The 25,849-nt window shown below is 40.0% G+C and overlaps 1 protein-coding gene across 1 annotated transcript in view; it reads left to right on the forward strand.

The window, feature by feature from the left end:
• Positions 1 to 25,849, forward strand: part of FBXL17 (F-box and leucine rich repeat protein 17) — a 551,764-nt gene that overhangs the window by 302,024 nt on the left and 223,891 nt on the right. The window lies entirely within an intron of this gene.

Consider the following 25,849-nt stretch of genomic DNA (forward strand, 5'->3'; position numbering starts at 1 on the left):
TCAGTCTAAAATACTTTGTAACTGTAAGGTTTTTTTAATATATTATGGATCTAGTTGGTCATCTCCTTCACTTCTGCCATTAAGTCACTTCCAGTAGTTTTGCCTTTTACTGGCTATTCATCTCTCTCTTATTTTTCTGAACATATTAATCTTTATAGATCTCAGTGTGGCTAATTAATTTCCATGGATCTTGTAATTTACATAATTTGGAAGTTTATGTGGTATAAGAATTCTAGATGGAGATATGTTCTTCTAACCGCAGTGTTGTCACAGATAGCTCTTTAATTTCCTTATAATAAATCAATGTTTCCTAAGTAGTTTTATAGAAATAAATAACAATGTTGCACACTTTAATTTTTGAAATGTCATTTAGGGGAAGTACCATTTAGGGGAAAAAGAAAAGCTACTGCCTCTTGTGAAAAAAAAAAAAAAAATTACCCCTGTTTTCTCATACGCAAAACTTACAGTGGATTCAAAAACTCAGGCAGCTTACATGCTGGATTTCCTGGGTTCCAACAGGCCTACTTTACTGACAAAATGTCTTTGTTCCTTGAAGATCTTTGTGGGAACCTGCCATTAAGGTAGGTAACCTGTGGCTCAGCATTTGTCTTATCAGAGATGTTTCTAGGCCAGAGGAGCTGGGCTTGTTCAACCTGCAGAAGAGGAGGCGAAGGCAAGCTCTAACTGCTTTCTTAACTAAGCAATAGGTGGTTGTAGAAAAAAAGACAGATAACCTTTATTTTCAGTCATTCACTCTTTTAATGCCACTCAAGTAGTTCACTTGGTGGTTGCTCTACCCATCTCTCACCACTTAAAGGCAATGTGGAGAGGAGTGTCCTCACGCAATTTGTCCCAGCAGGGGAAATGGCTACCATGGTGTTTCGCATGCAGATTCAAATTCACTCTGCCCAGGCTCCCAGATTAGGGGGAAGTTTAGTGAATTGCCAAATCCAAGCTGGCATACACCCCTTCTCAGCAAGTGCTCTGTGTAGTACTAGGCAGCTTCTAGTCATCTTTGAGCAGGGACAAAGTGAATTTCTCTGAAAAATATAGATAAGGATAAACTGATCCCCGTATGGCCACAGGTGGCTACTGGGAGTGACTTTCAGCATTCTCAAAATCATTACCCAAAGGACTTCTGTGCTACTCCTACAGCAACTGACTCTACTTAACCTTCAAAATTCAGCCATGGCCCCAGAACCCCACTGGGTTCACTCAGAAAACATTTCTTCCCCTGTAGGTCCTGCAAAAGAGTATGAGCCATCCTTGTTAGTTTCCTAGAACTATTAAATTTACCAATCTATCTAGCTGGGTTTTCAAAAACAGTATTTGGTAAGACAAGTTGTAATCCCTTTTGAATGAGAAAATAGCCCTAGTAAGACTAATTAACCAACAGTTAATTTTTTCAGGCTCTCAGCTGGCTTCCACATGTGCTCACTGACGTCCACCCAGATTCTCAAGAAATAAATATGGCCTTGCTAATGCTTAATAAACTGTGGTGTTAATAGGAACAAAATCAAGAAAGGCAGCAGGTCACGTACACAATGATTACATGAAAACATAACAGAGGCACAAAGCAAGCTTTTTAGGAGGCTGACAGCCTTCTTCAGGTGATGTGATCTTGTACAAGAAAAGGACTCTTACATTTAAAAAATAATTAGGATAGGATAGGATAGAATATTTCAGTTGGAAGGGAGCTACAACGATCATCTAGTCTCACTGCCTGACCACTTCAGGGCTGACCAAAAGTTAAAGCATGTTGTTAAGGGCATTGTCCAAATGCCTTTTAAACACTGACAGGCTTGGGGCATCGACCACCTCTCTAGGAAGCCTGTTCCAGTGTTTGACTACCCTCTCAGTAAAGAAATGCTTCCTAATAAAAGAATGGATTGCAAAATAACTGTAAAAGCATACATAAAAAGACTATGATGATGTCTGATCTTGTAAATATTCAGATTTATATTTTAAATTAGGTGAGAATTTGTGCTGCTCATTTATGAAACTCCATATTAACAGAGAGTGACTTTAAAGCAGATCCATTTAAAGAGTCCATTAAAATAAAATTATTTAAAGTGATGTTACTTTTTTCATCCTGCAGTTGTTCTTCTCCCAGCCTTCTCCATGAGTGACCAGCTATATTGGCAGTATAGGTAACTGAGATTTTATTTGAAGTTCTGGTAAATTTAGAAGCAGAGTTACCAAATTGTTTTTTCAAGCCACAGACACCCTGGGAGATGCTCCAGGCTTGAGTATGCTATCTCCCATAGATTGGCACCACTTAAAAGCCAAATAATGCTTTGTGAGAGTAGTTTTATTTTGTCAATCTAAACAGGGTGGGTACTTGGTGAATTTTTGTGTCTTCTTGTTTTTGTTCTTTGGGTTCAGGTTTTTTTTCTGAAAACCTGTAGAAAAGATACGCATTGACTGAAGACTTTTCTTCTCCCTGCCCTTTTCTCACCCTGCCTTTTTTTTACTTGTAATTTCTTTGTCTTCTCTCCTGTCGTTATCACATAGGGAAATGCAGAATAAGCATATTATGGCTGTCTTAAATAAAAATATTGAGTTGATGAATTGTCCTGGTTTTGGCTAGGATAGAGTTAATTTTCTTCCTAGTAGCTGGTACAGTGCTGTGTTTTGGATTTAGTCTGAGAATAATGTTGATAACACGTTGATGTTTTAGCTGTTGCTAAGTAGCGCTTATCCTAAATTAAGGATTTCTCGGTTTCCCATGCTCTGCCAGCAAGCAGGTGTGCAAGAAGCTGGGAGGGAGCAGAGCCGGGGCAGCTGACCCGAACTAGCCAAAGGAATATTCCATACCATAGAATGTCATGGTCAGTATATAAACAGGGGGGAGTTGGCCGGGAGCGGCGAATTGCTGCTCTGGCAGTGGTCAGCGGGTGGTGAGCGATTGCATTGTGCATCACTTGTCTTTTCTTGGGGATTATTTATCTCTTTTTTTGTTGTATTCCTTTTCATTACAATATTATATTATCGTTAGTATTTTATTTTACTTTAGTTATTAAACTGTTCTTAACCCACAAGTTTTACTTTTTTTCCTGATCCCTCCCCCCCATCCCACTGGGAGGGGAGAGGGGTGAGCAGCCGCGTGGTGCGTAGTTGCTGGCTGCAGTCAAACCACAACAGTCCTTTTTGGTGGTGGCCCGTACGGGGATGAACCCACGACCTTGGTGTTGCCACCACCCGCTGACCAATGCCTGAGCAGCGATCCGCCGCTCCCGGCCAACTCCCCCCCTTCTATATACTGAGCATGACATTCCATGGTATGGAATACCCCTTTGGCTAGTTCCGGTCAGCTGCCCCGGCTCTGCTCCCTCCCAGCTTCTTGCACACCTGCTTGCTGGCAGAGCATGGGAAACTGAAAAATCCTTAACTCAAGATAAGCGCTACTTAGCAACAACTAAAACATCAGAGTGTTATCAACATTATTCTCACACTAAATCCAAAACACAGCACTGTACCAGCTACTAAGAAGAGAATTAACTCTGTCCCAGCCGAAACCAGGACATGAATTCATGTCGCAGTTCCCATATATGATAATGTCATATAAGATTATAATAAATGTAGACATTTACAAACATACTTCTTTTTTTCTTCAGTTTCACTGGTTACAGAAGTCTGCTGACCCTTAAAACTACAATTGAGTCATCTGATGAGGAAAAGTAGCATTAGCTGTTGGATTACCATATACATGTTGGTAACATAATTTCTTTATACAAAAGTATATCTGAAATTGTCTTGTATCAGTATTGTACTTATCTTGAGACTACAGAATATGATACAAGTTGTTTAAAATAGGGGCTGGTTTTGAAAATTTTTTTAATAAGGGATGGAAAGTTCAAGTACTATTTTCCTCTTCAGTTTATGTAGACATTGATCACAAGACATTTATTTTTCACTGAGAAATATGTGAAAACTCTGCATTTAATTGTTTTTCAGATTGGAGGAGAGGAATTGGAAAGAGCTTGTGTTTGCCTAAATCTTGGATCAGGTTTGCAAGCTGAAAAAACTGAGGTCTTCTTTCAGGTTAGGAACAGAACCTTTATTAGTTGAATTGTGTGGTGTTTTCCTAGTTTGCGTGATACATTATAAACAGGTCCACTAGTTAAATTGTCTGTAGTTCTGCTGAGGAAAAGAAATAGACAGTTAACTGCAAAAGTCTATCAAAATTAAGCTAAGGACTTACTGGTAAATACTTGTTTAAGCTCCCAAATCCCTGTAATCTCTTACGCTTCAACTGGTCTTGAGCTACTATATCATCTTTTCTCTGCTTCTAGTCAGTCTCACCCTGGGAAGTAGCATTGAGCTGACAAGTGGGTGTATGCAGAGCAAAACATTGAGCTTTACAGACAGCTGCTTATTGATCAGACAACTGCACACAATTTCTTTTCCTTTTTTTTTTTTTTTTGAGAAAGAGACAGAAATGCAGAAATACTTAATGCTGGGCATCAAGTCTAAAGCAAATGAAAATACTGAAATGTCATAAAATAAAGATTAAAAAATTAGAATTTTTTTTAAGATATCTATAAAGTATTTTATATATCTCATGCTTGCAGGGCTAAATTCAAGCAATAAAATAAAATACTATTTCATAACTAGAGATCAAGATGATTAGGTAATGAGAAGAATTTCCAAAATTTCACTTCTGTTTATTCTACAGCCAAGAAATTTTGGCCAAACTGACTGCCTCCACTAAATATCTTCAACTAAACTACAGGCCTCAATGACCTCAGGGTAAGAAACTTACACATATGTCAAATATCCACACTTCAAACAAATGATTCATTCGCTATTGTGTTTCTGTGATGTTCTTTGCTTATACACTTCCAGGAATTTAAAAACATAATATCCTATTCTTGAGCACTTCTTGATCGACTGCTGCAATGCTGCAGGTCAAAACGGGGACCAAAGGACAAAGTGACTGAGGAAACAAAGCTGTCATATGGATAAGATGTTACACAACAGTTACATTACATATTGCAGCATGAAATATCTCATCCTAACTTCTCATACAAATGAAAAGGGCTGTTTCTCCTTTCAGTAGAGAAAGCAGAATAGAAAATGGGGACAATATTGAAGTTAATTACAAGAATTCACTGGCTGTTCATTAAAAAGTGAGTGTCCCGTTTCTAGCAGACAGCTCATTATTTTATGGTTTTTTATATTTCCAAGTCTTGTTTTACACAAAACTGAGGGCACTAAATTATTTGAGATTCCTTACCTCCCTGTGCTTGGCTTCTTGCCTGTATTGTCCACAGATGCAATCACTGTAGATGACCTGAGTTGCTGAAGAACAGTCAAATAGCTCAGCTGTTCTTCTAGATCTTTGTCTGCATTAGGCTCAGATTAACACGAATAAATAGACTAAGTCCCACCACTGCAGCTGTGGTTGCTTGACTGGAGGACACTTTCATAAGCTGGAATAAGATAGCACTGAAATAAAGGTCTGTACAACAGCTGCATCTCCACAGTTGTTAAAAAGAAACTCAGGCCAACATTTTTTTTATTTAGGTTTAGAGTTGTTGTTTTTTTGTAAAGGCTGTCAGGATTATGTAAGGTAAATCCAAGTGTTCCAGCTTTATAAAGTTTTACTAATGGAACTATGTTTCAAATTTATATCTGGGAAAAAATCAACAATAAGAGCAAGCTGAACTGTTTCCACTTCCGTGTTCAGGCAGTTCTTTCTATATGTAGCTTATGAAAAGTGTTTGTGTATGAATAAGCTTTAGGAGTCCTAAAATTAAAAATCTTGCAACCAGGATTATTGGACATTTCCAGCTGCTATGAAGTTATAAAGGCTTCTGGACTGAAAATTTCATAATCTCATGCTTTCATCATGTACCGTATGGCAAAGTGCTACAGCCTTTGGTGTTTTCAAAATACCAACTGTTAAGAGAAAGCTGCAAGAAATTTCTTAGCAACACTAACTCCCAGTAAGCACAGTCAACTTGTCCCAGGTGCCTTGTTCTGGCTTCTTGAATCAAGATCAACATCTCAGTCCTTACCTTTGATGGACTAAAAGATTGTCTTCATGCTGTTGTTTCAGTCTATGGTCACCTCTCTGGACCACAGCAAAGCATGTTATGTGAGGCGTGGTCTCTGAACCAATATAAACTAAATAATTCTCTGCTCTAAGGGACGGATATTTTTTTTTTCTCTAAAATAGGCAGCAAAGTAATATTTATATACAAAACAAAATGCTTCATATCCTTCTTTCCTTGGAGACAGATGAGAAACAAATGTAGTAAATGTTAATCACCTTGCTTGATGCTTTGAAAGACACTCAAACACTGAGGTGAATAAGCAAGCTAGAAAATAGAAAAAAATATTTTTCTTGAAGAGAAGCTTGCTACAAAGGATTTGCTTTGCTCCCTGATTAGGGAGCAAATGCACCTGGAAATCTTTAATGGCAAACAAAATGGTTGCAGCTAAAGAAAAATTACTTTTTAATGACCCTGCAGAAGTGTGGAGAGAATTCCAAAGTTCAAATGCCTTCATGATCTTCCCAACAGAAGAACAAGGGAAGGGTTTGTTCATTATGAGTTTTCAAATTTTATTCTTTTTTATTAAAGAAAAATAGGGGCCAAGCAATGAATAAAGTTTAATACAACATCTTCAAAGCAATAGAAGTCATGACAGCCTAGGGACACTGCGGAGTGTTCAGACCAATGTAGTTTAAAACGGCAGTAAGGCTGAACTGGAGTATAAAATGGGTCTGAAGACCAGGAGATACAGCTTCAGTCTGGCGGTCGCCCTTGACTAGGCACTGTGTATTTTTCAGCACGTGACATTAGTTTCTGTGGCTACACTTCTCCTGGTAACATGAGCAGTGCCAGGAGCACTGCTGGGCTGTCAGATCACTCCAGCAGTCACCGGCACGCTCTTGGCCCATGACTGCTGACTCTCTCCTAAACAGGTTCGGTGTTAGCAATGCACAGTAGCCATTTCCTTAGGCTCCCTGGATGCAGCCACTGCTTCCTGAGGGCACAAAGGTTTAATGGCATAAGTTGAGCTTTCCTGTTCTAGAGCAGAAGTCACCAATTCCCTCTATGGTCTGAATGAATCACTACACTTTAGCAAAATTTTCTGAAAGCAGAACTTAAATTAAGGAATATTTCTGTACTTAGTGCTTCCTGCAACAGTACAGGTATTGAAGTCTTTTGCTAGCATAAAGAGCAAATGACCTGATGGCCTTTCTGTTTGAATATATGCCATTTCCTTTATGTTCTCTTGTGTGTGGCTTCAGGAATAGTTAACAGTAGGAAGACTATTTGTATTGCATTAGCCAGAGATAGGAGAAAAATGCATTTATGGATCAGTGTAATCCAGTCATTGGTTTATGGATGCAAAGTCCTTCAGGGACTGTCACAAATTCCCAGCTGTCTGTGAGTGCTAGATTTTGCAATTGCATCTCTGAGCTATCTGCAAGGCATGTAAAATCATATATAGCCAGGCAGCTCCCTGTAACTTTGCATCTGCAAAGGCTTGAGAACTATTCCAGCAAGGATGTGCAGTAAATTAAGCTCAAGAAATTTGCCTGTGAAAAATTTGCCTCTGAAAAATAAAGATCTTGGGTAAATCTTCCATGAGTGGAAGCCTCTTCAGCAGACGTAGAGCTGAGCAAATGCAGGTAGCTGTTAAATACTGAAATTATTACCAGCCCTCAAAAACTTGTTTTTCTGACCTTTGTATGTTTGTGAGTGTGTGTACCCATCATTTTTTAAATGAAGTTCTGTTGATACTCTTGAAAACCAGAGAGAAATATTACATCTGAATTAATTAAAAAACCAAATAAAGCCATCTAACTTTCTTACATATTCTACAGTTCAATATACCATGACATAAGGATACGATTTGGTACTTGGCAGAAACAAAGGTGCCTTGTGTAGGATCTTTGTCATCATGACAGAATATGTTTGGGAAGTGGCAAGGGCAACATTAAAGGAAGAGAAATTCCCTGTAAGTAAGATCAGCCTATCCGTTTGTTTCTAGTCTGGGAAGTTGCCCAGTATACCTGGGGGAGGAGAAAGGTGTATTTCTGTAGTGTGAACATGTGGGGATAAGAGAAATACATCAATTGGAAAACAAAAAAAACCCTTGGGACAGCTAATGACCATATCTTTGCATCATCAGAGTGTAACAGACAAGAATCACAGATTACTACTGGTATTAGACAAAGCGCAAGAATTTCAAAAGCCTCTACGTGACTTAGGTGATTAAGTCCTTGATGCATTTTGGAAATTTAACAGAAGATGCCCATATACTGTTATGATAAGGGCCATAGAAATTTCTCTCTTGCTCTTTCTCTTTGTAAGTCAAGCCTGCATCACTAAAAGCAAAAATAAGGACTTCCTTGCTGCACATACATCTGCCCTTCCCTCCCCTTGTTTGATGATGTCTAATAAAGGGCTGATTCTTTTCCCCTGCCAGAAAGCACAAGTAAAATAAATAAGAAACAAGTGATATGTAGATTGTGCTTCCTTTTAGGATGTCTGCAAAACAATCAGCCTAACTTGCTGGCAGCTACATTGCAAAGACTGTTTTTTAATTTATTGACTTGCCTAGAGTCATCCCTAAAGTACTTTTTAACCACAGTCTTTATTGTTTAAGGCTCAGTTAAACCCACTTCTGAAGCTACTATTACTATGTTAACATTTTTATATCAGTTAGCTAAAACATAATATGAAGGACTCTTCATTGTCATTACATTAATCTATGTACTTATATATATGTTAATGAGATTTATCATCTTAGTTACACCTTGTTCTTGACCCTTTGCTTAGGAAATACTTAGTGTTAACTATTAAGTACACAGCATTAGATTTGTGCTAGCATTAGTATTAGTGCTAATACTCAGTAATACTGAATATTCTTTGTAGCCAAAGTCAGAAAGCATTAATATCCACCAAAAACTTCCATAAAAGAGTAGAGCTGCTACCCTTCTAATTTTGAGCAAACTTTGACCTTAGTCTTTTCAATAAAAATGCCATTAGACACATAGGATATATCTAAAAATTGTGGTGTCTATTGTAGTTTCCAAGTAAGTAATATACAGGAGCTAGCAGCTGGAATCACTAGCCAGTAATGTGCCACCTCCGCACTTGGATTAATGGATCAGGCTTGAAGGAGTGGTTGAGGGCTAACCATTTGACAATCCTTCAAAATTGAGATATCATGAATTTGGGCCCGTTTAACCTCAGTTACAGTCTTAATACTCACACCGCCTTGGAACTTACCTCCTTACTCCCCTAGGTTGGAATTTGTTCCTCTAGTGTTCATAGTCTGAGCTGAGGACCTACAGAGTGCCAAAGAGCATTAAAAATCAACAAACGTACGAGTGTCTAACTTGAGTTCTGCCAATTTCTGCAGACTCTGAGGAGGCTGAAGTTTTTGAAGCCTGTGAAAAAGCTACTGGAGAGAATAAATAACATTTTCTCATTGAGAAGTATAGCTTTTATAAAGTGCTTGGTGCTGAAAAGAGCAACAAGGTCTTCCTCAGGTCAGTCAGGAAGTGAGAAAAGAGTTAATACTACTTTTTAACAAGTTTCCAATGAGACTTAACAGTGGCTTATAGAGGAGAAAACATTTAGAAATTATTTTCACTCCTAAAATAAAGCTATCTCTGGTAGCAGTGCAAGATACAGTAATAAAGTAGGTATTTAATATAAATTACAGTTAACCTTTACCTTAAATCTTCAGACAAAGAACATACTATTAATCGGAACAGAACTTTTTAAAGTCCTATCTATTTAAGCAGTTGATTGTATTTTGTTCTATCAAGAGTTGTTGACACTACAATGATATTAATGCTTCCAACAAAACTAACAAGAGACCTTCTAAATTTGATGCTTTTTTGTATTTTAAGTGGTTACAGAAGTAAGTCTTCTTCCTTCAAGTTGCTCTAACAAGCACAGTAGAAAATCACTTAATCCCTTCTGAATGAAAAAAAAAATAGCTGTTTGCTTCTGCCCTCTTCCTAGATGCAATCTCTTCTCAATGTTCATGCTCCATGGACATTTTGTTTTCAAAAAAATTCACTATCATTCACCTCAGTATTCCATTCTTCATTTCTTACTATGTTAAATGCATTTTTGTTTCTCAGCTTTGATCTGTTCAACAGAAAAAAACAAACTATAAAACAGACAAAAAGAAAGGAATCTGGTACAAAGCCTAATTCCACTGAAATCAACAAGACCAAGAATTCATCAGCAAGATCCATCACATGATCCACCCCTGCTTCAAATCAATAGCAGACAGACTACTGTGGCTACTGGGACATTCTCTGTGAGTTTGCTGGTTAACAGAAAGCTATGTTACTGCTGGTACTCATACATTTACTGAGAATGAACCTATTAAATAATATTGCTGGGCACTTGCACTGTAACACCTATCAATCTAACTGAGTCTTGACACTTGAGTTTAATTGATAGGCCACATTCCTGCTGCTCTTTCTGCTCAGTTTCAGAGTCCTTCACTTCAGACTTCAAATATAACAGATTTTGGGAAAAATGAATCTTTTGTTTCAAAGCTGCATTTAATAAAATAATGAACAAGGAAAAGCCCAAGTTCTCTTCTCTGGCCATCTGGAGTTCAATCTCTCCCTCTTAAATCCTTCTCTACCTATCTTCAAAATTAGATTTGTTTCATCCCTTGGATTCTTTAGCATGTTCCTTTCCTATCCTATTCCTGCTCCACTTTCTCAAGCAAAAAACCCAGACATTTAGGGTCAGCTCAGTACAGCAGTATTTTTTCCATTTCAAACCCGTCTCTATTTTGCTTTGTGGCCTGTGGCTGTGAAAAGGGGCACAGTTTCATATTTCTAATGGAATAAAAATGATGATGTGCTGCTTTTTACTACCATTTCTTCATCCCTCAAAACAGAAAAACAACGGACCTTTGCCTCAGAGAAATTATAGTGGAGATGAATTTGGCCACATGTAATGAGATGAGCATTTTTCTCTTTTTAACTGCACAAATCTTCTTTCTTTCCAATCAAAATTTTAAACTAATCTTTCTATAGCATTTACATTGATAAGCCAGTGGGCTTTTTAATGATTTACCCATGTTGCTGCAAAGAGGGGGGGAAGGACTGGAAGTTTAAAACACGAAGGAGAAAAGTTAATTTAAAGTGATGTTTGGTAAAAAGTCCCCTCTGAGATCCTGTTGTGTAATTGAACAGATTAAGAGAACTGACAGTAACTTCACGGTATGCCTAAGTGGAGGTCTCTACGGGTCAACTCTCGGATCTTGTGCCGACACGTTAAACAAGTTTGTCAATTTTCCATCAGATTGATTTTTCTCACAGGTCTGGAAGCCTCGTCTCATTTCATCTTATTTCCACAGGGGTTCTTAACATTGCAAACCGCCATTTACTTTTGCCTCAAAGTGTGAGGAATGATTTTTATCTCGGAGTGGCAATCATGGCAGGCAGCTCCAGCTCTGCTTATAATGTCGCACATTGTCCTCCCTCACCAACTGGGGTTTCTTTTGTGTTTTTCCCCTCTTTGGGAATGATGTGGATTTTTAGAATACATTCAAAATAATTATTAACAGAATGTACTTAGGGCAGGTGTCTGTAGTCTCTGAAGTGAACAAAAAAAGCAACAGAAACCATGGGGTTTTTTCTTTGCAGTTTTCAGCATAATGAGGGGTCAGCTTGAGAAAATATGATGTCTCTGGGAAGGTCACGGGGAAGAGTATTAACCTCTCTTTACATTTCCATGTCTATTATCCCCTCCTGTTAATGTCAAGGGAAGTTATGTGCACTAAATACAGAGAAAGCATGCTTCTGAATAGGTGAATGCTGCTGAGGATTATAATGGTATATATTTGGATTAATTGCATTAATGACAAGAATCTACTCTTACACTACACCAAGTTAAACAAGAGCAAAATTTGTCTGCAGCCCTGTGGGACCTGATGATACTTTCATATGGTTGTACAATCATGCAGTCCCTTTGACTAAAATTAAGCTACTCGGAACTTAACCACTTTCTTGACCTAATGACCTCTTGTTGGAAAAAGACTGCCATTTATATCAGTGGTTTGAGGGTAAAATCATAGGAGACCCCAAACCCCATGTTTTCTCTTGCCTGCAGCTCTGGCAGTCATTTCCACTTGTGAAAACTGGCTGTAGTCAATCATTAAAGCCATAATCACTGTCACAGTGTTTGTAAGAATTTCTCACAAGCATCAGTATCTCTGTCAGATACAATGAGCCTGATTCCTACTTTCCTTGGTGCTAGTTACATTGTTCTGCCAATAATATGGAAAGACTCATCATCCCTTCTTCTGGAGCCTTGTACAATGTCAAAATTTTAATATAAATGCAAATAAGTTTTATTATTTTGTTCTCTGAAATGTGATATACTTGACCTAATGAAGTGATCAAAGACAATGTGAAAAGTTACCAAATCATTTGGTTATAAGCAATTCATCACTGTTTTAAAATATTTGCCACAATTTTAGAAATCTATGTAAAAAATATGAAAAAAAAAAAACCAAAATAAAACTTGTAGTGATGATTTTTGCCATCAGCATGACTAGGAAGCAAAGCAAACCTGAATATTGGGGCTTTTGAACTGGTGGCCCATGGGGCACTTCCAGCCCAGGAGGAACCACTGGATGCCAGGCCAGCACTGAGCACCTGGCATGAGAGATACCGTCCCCTGTCAAAAGTCTTTCCATGGAGCAGGAGTGCCTGGGGCCGTGCTGGTTGCTCAAGGTATAAGGAAAGAGGTGGGTAACCCAGGGAAGCCCCAGGGAGCCCTGCAGTTGGAGCCACACTGGATTGCCTCCTGCCCTCACACTGCGGAAGAGGTGGTGGAGACCTGGCCACCACCTGGGAGGAGAGGTGCTGCACGGGGGAAGGCTGGGGCAGGATGGGGAGATGCCCTTGAGGTCATTCCATGGGGCACGGCGATGGGGAGGCCAGGGCAGAGGGTCGGGAGCCGGGGTCACACTGAGGATGTGAGGAGCTGGGGAAGAGTGGGGGCCTGAGTGCTTCTGCCCTTCCTCCCTCCTTCCTTCCTTGTTTAACCTTTAGTGGATAGTGGTGATCCAAGAGTGCTTTTCCTGGGAGAGTTGTTACTCTCTCCACAACCAGCACAGTCCCAGATGCTCTTGTGGAATTGACTAGCCAGAGACAGAAATGTGTTTAATGAGTTAACCTTAAAAACCTGTACTGAATATTGCAAATAGCAGAAAGAAAGAGATATCTAATAGAAATCTTTCCCCCCCAAAAAAAATTGATCTTTCTTTAGTTCTTTTTTACATTATTTGGTTACAGCTAGTAGGTGCCCAAAAAAAAGACCTGGGCAAAACTCCTTCATTTCCACATTGTATGTGAGTGAGTTACTCGACCATAATGAGGGATGACTTTGTTGTGCCAATGATCGTGTCCATGACAGGTCAGTTTTTGGTTTGCACAGGTCAGCTCAGCACATGTTATTTTTTGGAAAACCCTCTGGAGAGTCTCCTGGGTGAGCGCTTCCTTTTTGCCTGGATTTGCACAAGGAACAGGCAAACTGCTGCGTTGCCCTGTTACAGCCTAATATGAAAATACACAACAGCAGACTGTGTTAGTAGAAAGGCATGTAAACAAGTATTTACAGGCTTTTGGTCATGGTGTAGATGCCCCTAACAACACTGCCTGAAATGGTAATCTGTCGCAGAGATAGTTTAGTGAGATAAAGTGCGGTAATTTAATGAGCTTTAAAATACAAAAATAGTTTTTTTCAGCTCTTATCAGTTTCTGTGTAAACACATCCCCAAAGCTGAGCCTTCACCATGTGAATGAGGAACTGCTTCCACCACAGCCAGGCTGGCAGGAGGATGGGGCTCGACAGGGCAGCCCCAGCTCTGCCAGCCCTCCCCTGGGGTCAGGCACACCAGCCCACCTCTCCCACCTACCTGGTCACCTTTGCCCAAGGGAAAAATCCCCTTTCCCTGTGCCCATGCAATGGCAATAAGAAGACACTGTGCCCAGGCCCTGGGCTGGATTGTAAGAACCAGAGAAGGGGTTTTTTTGTGGACTCCATGTGTATCCCAGAATGAGAAAATCACAGTTATTTCAAACATGGAATGAGTGTTTAAAAATCTTATGAGAAGTTCACTGCAAAGTTAGCTTGATAAACACTTCTCACAATTAAATATTTTAGACATCTTACATTTTTCCCATAATTCCAACAATAATTAGATCACAATATGGATTAATTTCTTGTCACATCCAATTTTTAGTGGCAAGATCGTTTGAGGGAGTGGAACACAAAACCAAGTTGCTGACATTTGTAAACTCTCCCTTTCGTTGTACACGTAAACATAAAATAGCTGACATTTGGCTCTCTCATCTTTCCTTTCCTGCTTGTTCAGTGTAAATATTATCCAGACAGACATGTTAAACAAATATCATATTATCTACAAACACAGATATATAAATCTCGTTGCCCTGGTCAGCAGCTCAGGACCAAACTGTCCTCCTGAGCAAGTCTGATCTGTAAGAGACCTTGAGCTAATTGCTTTCCCACTCTGTTACATGAAGGTCCCTATACTTTCTAATCTCACAAAGTTTATTTATTTATAGGTAGCAATACTGTATCAATACCAAAAAGGTAACGTCTGAATTGTATTCATATATTTATATGGGGTGGAATTGCAGGATGATTTATAAGCAATTTTGTGACACTGTTTTCTGGTCACTGTAATTGTACAAACATAGTCAAGCTATAATGAGTTTTTTCATCTATTTTTGGGATGGAATGGGGTGCTGAAATTGACAATTTTCTGTTCAATGGCAGAACTACAACCTCTCTGAAAACTAGCAAGAGCTATGCTTGCTAAAACTCCGTACTTCCCACTGCAAATATACTCAGCAGTGCATGTCTTCAGAATTTGTGTCTTAGCGCTGCCACCTTTTAAAAAATACTTCAAGAGAGTTGGCTAGTACCAAAAGTGTTTGTCCGGTGCATTCACTGCTGAATACTAAATGCCTCAATCTCTCAAGACCCCTTTAAATAAGAATGCTGCTATTTTATGCTTTAAGATTTTTGTTGGTATGTAAAAACATGAATAACCAGAAAAGTTTATGCTTTGCTTTAATGAGAAGCTGCGTTAAATAATACAATGGCCTCTGTGGTGACTTCTATAAGCACTGTCAATGCTCAGCATATCCCAGGATCAAATGTCTCATGAGAAAGGACCAAATTGATTCACTGTTTCCTGCTTTCTTATTGAATGCTTTTATTTTCTTTCATAAGCAAGTAAAACTCCAATCATATAATATGAAGAGGTTATGGAGAAATGGCAGAAGTAGCTAATTAGAAAAGCCATTCTCCTCTGGGAACAGATTCTGGAAGAACTGCACACTTGAAGGCCCTGATTCAGGGACATATGTCAATACTGTGGATAGTGCTAAATCATGAAATCAATACTTCAAATAAAGTGCACGTGCTTACCACTTGGCCAGGAGCTGGTTTGCAATAGCGTTTCCATACTGTTTAAGAACACAGTGCTAATTTCCTTTGAAACATTGTCTTATCGTCTTATTATTCAGCTCTCTACAGAGCTGCTTTCCCCTCATGAGCCTCAGTAAAATGTGAAGAGATTGTTACCACTTGGAGAGGGGAAACCTTTGGTGAAACATTTAGCTGTGAACAGGTTTACAAGCCTTGACTTCCAGACTCCTCCTCAGCAACTAGACACTGGTGACAGTGGAGGATTCTTGAACATGTTTTCTTGTAAGTAGCAAAACTGGCCAGGACCTACTTATGTTTGGGATTTTTTTTTGCCTTTCTGATGGTATCAGCAGGCAGGAAATGATAATGTATACGTTTGGCTCGCTTGGATTTTGTCAAGAGTCTGGGCTGTGCAGCCAGTGTGGCAGGTTAGCCACAGCACAGGCAGAGACACCAAAGCAGACTGAAAGACTTTGAGCCTTTGCTAAAATCTAGGCTGCAACCGCAAAAATTGAGAGGCAAAAAAACCTCCTAAAAAACAACAACAAAAACCCCCATTTCCAAACCTATGAGAGCAAAACAGAGTTTTGGATGCTGAGACTGACCTTTAGAGATCCCAAACTGGTCCGTGTTGTACTGAGGCTTTCTTCTTACCTTGCCAGACTTTGGCAGCCTCCAATACCACACCCGTTGTTTATCCTGCAAGCTGACGACCAAGCTGTTTGTGCCAAACCCGTTGCATTTACTCCATCTTGGAGATGCTGGTCTAACCCTATGCTGGTCAGGAATCCAAGTCACAAAAGTTTCACTGTACAAAGGGTAGGCAGACTGGGGAAAAAAAAAATTGCATACACTTTTTCTAATTCTGGGCTTTGGTATAGATGTGACAGAAATTTGACATGTGATAACATCTGACTAAGATAAATATGTGTGTATATAAAGATATAGGAGGATAAAAGTACACACCAAAGACAGGACGGAGGTCTGACATCTGAAATAATGAGCCACAATAGGTGAGGATAGCAGCAGTGATAAGAGAAATATTTAGACTACAGGTAATGCTAGGAGAAAAACACTGTTCTTATTTCTTATGGGCAAAGCTGGCTTCTCTTAATAAATTAATCCTTTCTCAGATACAGTTGTGCATGGAAACTCTGATAGCATGCAGCTTAAGTGATATATTTTATGGACGTCTGTAGGGCAGTTACTCTTTCCCAAGCAGGACAGTTCATTTTGAAGTGGCCATTGCAGGAAGAGCACATGTAACTAACTTACTATTTATATCATGCTTGCAGTATGCATGCAAGTGTGCTTGCTCTCAGTAGCCTGATAGTGGATCTCCACTTTCTGAAACCCAAGTTGATTCTTCAGATTTGCTTCAAAATCAGCAAGTGATTCATTCCAGCATACTAGCAATGGCAGAATACCAGCCTGAGGACACCTGGAGCAGCATCTTCTAGAGCTAAATGCACAATATGTATTAAACCCAAGTCATGATCTCACACCTCAGATATAGTATTGATGGGGAAAAAAAAATTAGGTTTAGCTTACATGTAAAGCCCACCCAGAAACAGCAATCTGTGAAACAGTCCTTTGCCTGTTTCCAGGGGCATGGAGCTGTGATGAAGCCTTCAGCAAAACCTGTGAAGATGTCATCTTATTGACAGCCTACCCCAGCCATGTGTGGTCTTATCATTTGGAAACAAGCTATGAAGACCCATGCAGAGATGTTATCTGCTTGGTTATTATTAGTTACCTGATATTGCTACTGTTGCAGTCCTAGTGTCTTTTGTCGTGTTGCTGTACATGCTCATATGCTGGAAGTCAAGGAATAGTGCTTAGATATAGTGAACTGTATTTGTGTAGTGGAGTGGGACTGCAGCGTTGAGGGCTGCAGGACTGATTGTGGGGTCAGGTGGCTGTGGGGCTGCGATGGGCTGACCTTGGCTGGCTGCCAGATGCCCACTCAGCTGCTCTCTCATTCCTCCTCCTCAACAGGACAGGGGGAAGACAACAAGATGGAAAAGCTTGTATGGGTCGAGATAAAGACAGGGAGATCACTCACCAGTTACTGTCAGGGACAAAACAGACTCAACTCGGGGAAAATGAATTTAATTTATTACCAATTAAAATGAGTTTGAAAGTGAGAAAGAAAGACAAAAACTAAAACACCTTCCTCCCCCCACCCCTTCACCCAGGCTCAACATCTCTCCTTCATTCCTGACTCCTTCACCCCCTCCCTGCAAGCAGCACAGGGGGATGGGGAACAAGGGTTGTGGTCAGTCCATGACAGCTCCTCTCTGCCGCTCCTTCCTCCTTAGGTAGCTTTCTTACCTCCTTTCTGATGTGAGACAGGCCCAGGCTGAGTTTTCGGCCAGCCCACCTGAGCACATAAGGAGGCTGCGTAATGGCCCTGCCGGGGAAAGCAGCATGTGCCTTGCAGACAAAGACTTAAGTGCCAGCACTCCCAAGACCCAATGGGAGCCTAAAAATGTGCACATTTCCTTCCCTTCTGGGTTCTGTGGGGCTGTTTGCAAGTGGTTCAGAGAAGTGGGTTTTCCCAGAGGGGAGCAGACCTCTGGTTAGCAATCAATAAAGCAATCCTTTAATATTCCTCTGACTGGGCAAAAAAAAGTGTGTACTATAAATTTGTATTGAAAGGATGCTGTCCCCCCTCCTCTGAGGAAGCGCCTGTGATAGAAAAAGATGGATAAACAAATAATCCTCTGGTTTTAATGAACACATCCATTATATCAGCAATAGTTCTGGCAACAGGAGTTATGTACTTTGAGGCAGCATCTCTTGTGCCTTGTAAACACCTCAGCCTTCTGTCAGGGCACCCGCTGGGCCTATTTACAGCTTCAATATTACAAGGTAGCTACTGTCTAATTATACACAACTGGATTGGTTTCTACCACTCAGGTCCTTGGTTAAACCTTAATAATAATTAATTTTTTACTGTTACACTCTATATCAACTTAAAACTTTCAAGATGCTAAGGTGTCCCAGTAGAGTAGAAAACCTATTAAGATATGAAGACATGCATGCTTTGCAACTTCTGTTTTCGTTAGTGGTAAAAGGCTCAACAGAAAAAAAAAAAAAAAGAGAGAAGAAGAAAAAAAAGAGAATAAAAGGGAGCAGCACAAAGTCATTGGAACGGGGACTCAGAGCTTATACAACAGCACTTGCATTGCAAGAGGCCTGTTGTCCTCATTTACTTTTAGGATTTTTTTAACCAAGAATTAGCCTGCACTCAAGACTTGGTTCCAACGTATGAGTGTGTTGTTAATCAGATCTGCATTAGGCAGCCAGTATGTGACATGCAGCCCTGGCTCAGTTGATTGAGTTTTCCTCACTGCTAAGCTTGGAGGGATTTTATTTGTCCTGTCAGTGGGGGCTGCAATCTTTACACGGGCGTTTATTTAAGTCTTCTTGTAAACACAAATGGCCTGCTTAGAGGAGATGAGGTGAAGGAAAGGGAATATCTACTGCTAGCATAACACAGTTCTTCATAGTGATGTCCTCTGAACCAAATGATCAGAATTACTCTCAGGTCCAGACCAAGAGAGCAATTAGGAACTTCTGCTCAACCTGCACCCACAGACTACACTTTTACACTGGGAAAAGGTGAAGCAGTAGGAAAAAACTATTAATCTATTTCTCCCAGCATTCCTCCCTTTCCTCCCATAGCGTTTGATTAAAACAATAGGCTGGGCTCTGCTTTCTTTGTCACAGGTTGTAATCAAGCAAATCAGGGAATATGCATTTCTCTCAGTCCAGGAAACATTCGGGGATACAGAAGAACAGCTGGTGAGAAGTGAATGTGGAGCCATTTGACAGGAAGGACGACCTACCCCTGAGACCAATTCCAGAGGAAATAAACACCAAAATGAATGACTTACAAGGCACTGTAACCTCATTTGTTGGCAAATTGAATACTCTTACCACACATAAATATTCTTGAGCAGAGATCAGATCTTGTGGGCTCACAGCTATTAAAACTGCACAGTTTTAACAGCATGCAAGGAGAGGTTGAACAAACATCTTAGCTGTAAAAGTCATTAATTGGCCATCATAAAACAGTAAATTTGAGAGTATAAATGCTAGAAAATCGAGTCAGGTCTCACAGTATTCACACATGGATGAACAGAGGAAATAGCAGAGAGAAGAGCACCTCAGATGGGGCAAAACAGCTCTGCTGGGTGAGCTGTAAAAGGACAGGATGCTCCTGCTGTACAGAACAGATTGTAGGTCCTCTTCAGCAGGACGCAGGCGCAAGGATGATGCATCGCTCAGACCTGAAGGGTTTGCATGCAATGCACAGGCCTTTTGGGCTGATCCCTGCTGCAGTCTGATAAGCTCAGAGTACAACAGGGGGATAATGACCTCTACATCCAAAGCTGAGAGTAGGTAGAAAACAGATGGACTGGTAGATGCATAGTACTATACCCAGAGTGGGACTGCGGTAGATACTGGAATGAGAGAATGCCAAAACAGGAGGGCTCTCAGTTTCTCTTGCACGTGCCTTCAGGCTAAGGTTGACGAAAGTGTTTTCCTTTATCACCTAAAGAGAAAGGGATTAAAGGGAAAACAGCCTATTTTGGGTCTCTCCAGGAAGAGAAATACAGATTAAGAACACGGCTTTATTAGCTCTGGGAGCCATTTCTAAAACTCTGTGTTTTAACCAGGAAAATTATTACATTATTAAATAAACCTTTGGGTATTCATTCAAATTTGCATTTCCTCCTTTATGTTTAAAGCTTCAACAACTGTAGCAAACACATGTAGAGGTGTGTGTCAGCCCTGACAATGCAATTTGCATGATGCTTGTGTTGCATCCTCTCTCTTTAAACCCAGGAGAGAAGGCTGTGATTAATTTAATGGTAAGGCTTCCTGCATTTATCAAAATGACTAAAGCTAGGGGTTTCTCTGTGGACACGTGAACACAGAATGTTTATTGTCACATTTTCAAAAGGCATACTTTTTAGAGCGAATAGACTTTTCAACACACAGTTGCTGTATTTCTGAGCCTAGATCAGATAACATTAATTGTATAGTTACTCATTTGCCCATACAAATGTGGCCACTGGATGTCTGCACTAGTGGATGAATATGATTGTATGCAAAACGAAAACCATTACAAATTCAGCCTGATGTACCTGAAAATATACAAGAAAGAACAGCTTTTTTTACAGCTCTGTCCTACTGATATATTCAGTTTCTATTTCTTTCATTCATCACAGGGAGATATTGCAAGGTTTATGAGCCTCTCTAAATTTGCTAATGGACTTATCTACTAAACTAGGAGCTTGAAATATGCATGTTCATTCCTCTGAACTAATATTCTTTGCCATTTTCTTCTTTGCAAAACTGCATATTGCTTAAATTTGTTTAGCTAATTTCCAAAATAATTTTATTTTGGTTTTAATTTTTCATTTGTATAATGTGGGTCAGAGGTGACAAGAAATAGTTTGGCTGCCCCTAAATATTACCTCACAAAATTTTGCACCAACGTACCAAGCAAAAGGCAGGGTAGAGGGAGGACTGGGACAGAAATAGCAAAAAAACAGCTCCAGAGTGTCTGGCAGTGATACAGTGTGCAGCATTATAATGCCATCATACCCTCTCAGCATGCTGCTTTATATAAGTTGGAGCTGGTTTTTTGCCTTCTCAATTGCAACTTACAAAGAGAAAAGAGTGTATGGTAGAGTTCTCCTATCTAACGTTTAATTTTAAACTTTTCCTATGAAACTCCTTTTTTATTTTTTGGTGTAAAAGCTTCAGATGTTGCCATTTTAAATTTTTTTTCTCCTTCTCTTGCTTTTTCCTTTTTTGCCTATACCTAGGCAGGCTAGTTTTTAATATTTTAATTTGTACTTTTACTTTTCTCCACCTTTCCATATTCCATACATTTTCATGCTTAGAAAGCTTACAGAGTGACAAAAGAATGGAAATGCTGCAGAATTTTTACTCTGCAACTTGAAAACACTGCAGAATATTTGAAAACTGGTTGAACAGAAAGGAATGAGGAGATAAAAACAAAAATGAAAACACATATTTTATTTTATACAGAGGCAACAGAGGGAAAAAGACAATAAATACAAATTTTGGGTTTGTTTTGAAATACCACAAAAACAATGTTTCCATTCCCAAATTTTTCCAAAGTCCCGAGATAAAAATCAACAATGACATTTATACACCAAAATAAATCCATCTCTGAAAAAAAGTTCTAGCATGAAGGGAACATTTAGTTGAAAACCCTTGATCCTTCCTACTAAAACCTCTTATTCCAGTCACTAATACCTAGATTCTCAATCATGCTCCTACTTCTGTGGTCCCACTGTAGCTGCTGATCTGAGGTTCAGTGGTCAGTTAAAACCATAACCCTTTCGGTATATACTGGTATGGTGATGCTCCATCACCTGTATTATAAGTGGATAACCTATGGACCTGCATTACCTTCTAGCAAAAATCAAAGAAAAACTTACTGTATAGTCTAATAGAGTGCCAAGTCATAAATCTTTGACATGTTTTATTGCTTTAAAAATTTATTTAGACAAAAATTTCTATAGGCAGTCACATAATTGTCAAATCAGAGAGTTATCATATTACAGAGCTTGCACTGTAATTTAAGAAAATAGCTCAAGATTCAGACAGTCTAATGTATGGGTTTCCTTGGGTTTTGTACAGGGTTCATCACTGCATTTTGTAAACTCCACTGGGTAATCTCTGTGTGGGGCAAGTCAGGACAAACTAAAACACAACTCAGTAGCCCACTACACATCGTGGGCCTTCAGCTTCAATGGGCCCTTGAAAGAAAAGGCTTGTCTTCAGGAATGTTTGGGAAAACAGAGAAAGGTTAAATAACTGGGTATTCATGAGGAGACTATTTCAAGCACACTACATGCATCCATCCGTCAGCTTTGGGGCTGGCAGGTGGCACAGGTACAGCATTGCTCTGCTGTCAACCCAAGTTAATAGTCAATTTGGCAGCCTTGCTTCTCACTAACCATGGATGAAATCCTAGCCCCACAAAAGTCAGTGGTAAAACTCCCTAGCCCCACAAAAGTTGGTGGTAAAACTCCCACTGGCATGAGTAGGGAGGGGTTTAGGTTATGCCTTCTGTGATGAAAGGCCAAAGTTTATACTCTTATTGTACTGCCTGGAGCTGGGAATGAGATGCTGGCAAGTCTACCTTATGCCCTCGGCTTGGTTTTTTTCTATCTATCTTGCTGCCATAGTCCGTTCATTTGTAAAACCAGTGTAAAATTGACTACTTCACAAGGATCTTCACTGCCTTAAATTTATACTTTGGGATGAAAATGGCTCTGTAAATGCAAAGGAATAATAACCATGTGAAAATTTCAAATTCTACCCTCAGTGTTCATATTTATGTAGCAGCAGGCTGAAAACATCACAAGATAAAAAACAAATACAGACCTCCAGAAGTCAGTTTAAACCCCCAGCCAGTGCACTCCCTAGCAATATTCCCCTATTGCTCTGCTGGGTGCTATCAAATGATGTGACAATAAACAGAGGCACTGGAAATGGAGCAACAGCAAAAAAAAGTCAGGAGCTCTTCATATGAAAAAATATTCCCCAGTGTTTCAAATAAATTCTCATCTCATTCAAGTCATCTTTCTATGAGATGTATTAATATATTTTAAAAAACAAGCTCTCTGCCATGCTGCAAATTCCTTATTGACTCATTTGGTGGCCCCTGACAGAGCAGCAGGAGAGCTTTATTTGGAAGGACACTGGTGGAGGGCAGATTAAACAGGCTTCTGGCTGCATTCAATTTTCTCTAGTTTGGGGAGATTTTGCACCTTTCTTGGAGATTGTATCAGCTGGGATTAGCACATTCCATTTCCTGCACTCCTCATAAGGCTGAGAACTAAAGAAAATTAAAATAAAGGTCAGTGAACTTGGCTACACTTTCCTCTTGCTAAAAATTTGTCCATATGTTTGCTTCTTTTTGCTTTGATCATATGTTGTTTTGGCAGGCTATACGTACGTGTGCATGTGCAGGGCTTTCATGTCTTTCCATTCCACTATGTAACCATTGTGTGGATTCATCAGGATTCAGCCCATTTCCATTCACTTTTGTTTATGGCAATAATTTGTGTTTAACTTTGCTTTCAGTCTGTCATCAAATTTGCTCTTACTTAATGATTAAGGATAGCTCAAGGTGTCCCTTTTTCTGGCTTTGAGTTGGTGGTGCCCCCTTGCCCCTCGCCCGCCCCAGGAGAGATGTCCCCTCCTGTCTGGGCTGCAGGGCCACACTGTCCTGCCCATCCTGCTGTGGCCCCACAGCCTGCTGTGGCACATGCTCTGCCGTGTCCTGGAGACACGCACACATGCACACCCCGTGGCCTTGCTTAGCAGGCCCAGCGCCAAAAGTGCTGTGCGGGAAATCGTCTAGAGCCTCTGTGGGAGTCTCCTTTCTGCCAGCCCACAGTGTCAGCAGTGGGATTCTGGGGCTGTGTCTTTTGTTCTGGACCAAGGGCACCAAACCCATGTCACCCAGCCCATCAGTCAGTCACCTGGCAGTTAATTTGGGTCATTTGAACAGACTGGATTTAAATCAGTGAACGAATCATCACAACCAATCTCCTGAGCCAACTGCTAATCTTTGCATATTTATACACCTGTTTTTTCTTATCGTAGTTCTGAAAAAATACACAGAGGACTTTTTTTTTATATACTAAAACCCATCTCTTGGAACAGATCTGAGATCAGGCCTGACAGCTTTAAACTGTACTTGCTGGCTTATGTACATGCTTTGGAAACTACGTGGCAAATGCATGAACGGTTTTTATTGACAAGGTTTCACTGTTAAAAAAAACCCAAGCACAGGGCAGAGGAGGCAGCTCCTCAGCAGTGCCTGCGCAAGCCAAGGGGAATGAGTGAGCATGAGGCTACCTTAACAGCCACCCATAAAGCCTATGCAAAATATTCATCTGAGGGCCCAGCATCATAGCACGCTCCCCTTTGCTTACCTGCAGTACACCACCCTTGCCATTTAGTTGTGTGTTCGGAGGCTTTTTGCCAATTCCTCATTAGTGTATCGTAATGAGGTTCAGCTTCTGTTTGATTTCCACAATAAGTCTGAGCAGGAGAGCCTACGAAAAGTCAAATAAGGGCAGACACTTTATGCAACCGGATCTGAAGTATGGCTGAGCTCAACTAAACCTAGAGGGGACAGCAAAGGGTAAAACAGCTTAAACTGGTCAGACCTTAGTGCTTTTCTTCCTCCTGCCTCTAATTCTGCGTTCTAAGCATCTTGGGCCTACAAAGAGCTTTACAGCGTTATGTCATTAGAGCTTCTTCTCATTTCCTTTTTTCTTTCTCACTAATACATTTCAAGTTGATTTCAAGTTAAATCTCACTAACTCTGAGGCTCCCAAAGCACCTCTGCTGTACTGCTCTGTGTAGGGGGACTTGCTCAAAAAGCTCTAACTTGTCACCTTCCCATTTCACAGTGAGTTCAGGCGAGTGAAAAGTCATATGAACGCTGTTCTCTGGGATATACCACACTACCCGTAACTCGTAACATGGTAAATCTTGGGAAGTACAAAACATCTGGCTCCCATGGATACAATTCTTGCTTCTTGCTTTATAATGCAGTTCAAGTGAGCAACCTAATGCATGAATTTGCAATCTGTAATTCCTGCTTAGCTAAGAGATTAAAAAGGAAGATTAGGATCAGAGCGAGGGAGATTTGCAGGTATTATGGGTAGAGAAAATGTTAAATATTTGAGTAAGTAAAATACGTAAATGAATGTATTTAGAGTTTAGGACTTTACTTGATTTAACATATGTCAGGAACACTTCCCAGTCAAAATTCCTGTCAGCAGTTCAGGGGTCCAACAAAAATCACTGAAAAATGTACTTTGGTACTGCAGGAGATTAGGAGCAGTTTGCAGACATTTTGTACTCAAGGTCTACTTACTCGCTTCCATTCACGGAAAACCTGGCACCAGGCTGAGCACCATCTGTGAAGCTCTGCATGACAGAGATCTGGTGAGGCACTTGGGAAGATGTCTATTTCTCATCACATGTGTAATTTTTGCTAGAAAACAGGCTGTGGGGAAACCTGCAAATCATCAAAACATATGCTACCAGTGGAAGGCAGGAAAAAACACTGCCCATGTTCTATTGCTTGGCTAGCCACTCTCCATCTGTAATATGGAAAGACAGGTGAATCTTAAGGGAGTTGCTACAAAAAGAGATACCTAGAGCACTAAATACCACAAACATGAGAAGTAATGCATGCATACAATAGAAATGGACGATTACCAACACTCTGTTCAAAGTTCTGAGGCAGGACTGGTGGTGTAAATATATTAGTGATGGAGAAAAAAGAATAAGCAGGAATA

This window comes from Gymnogyps californianus, chromosome Z, assembly GCF_018139145.2.
Source record: "Gymnogyps californianus isolate 813 chromosome Z, ASM1813914v2, whole genome shotgun sequence".
Lineage (NCBI taxonomy): Eukaryota > Metazoa > Chordata > Aves > Accipitriformes > Cathartidae > Gymnogyps > Gymnogyps californianus.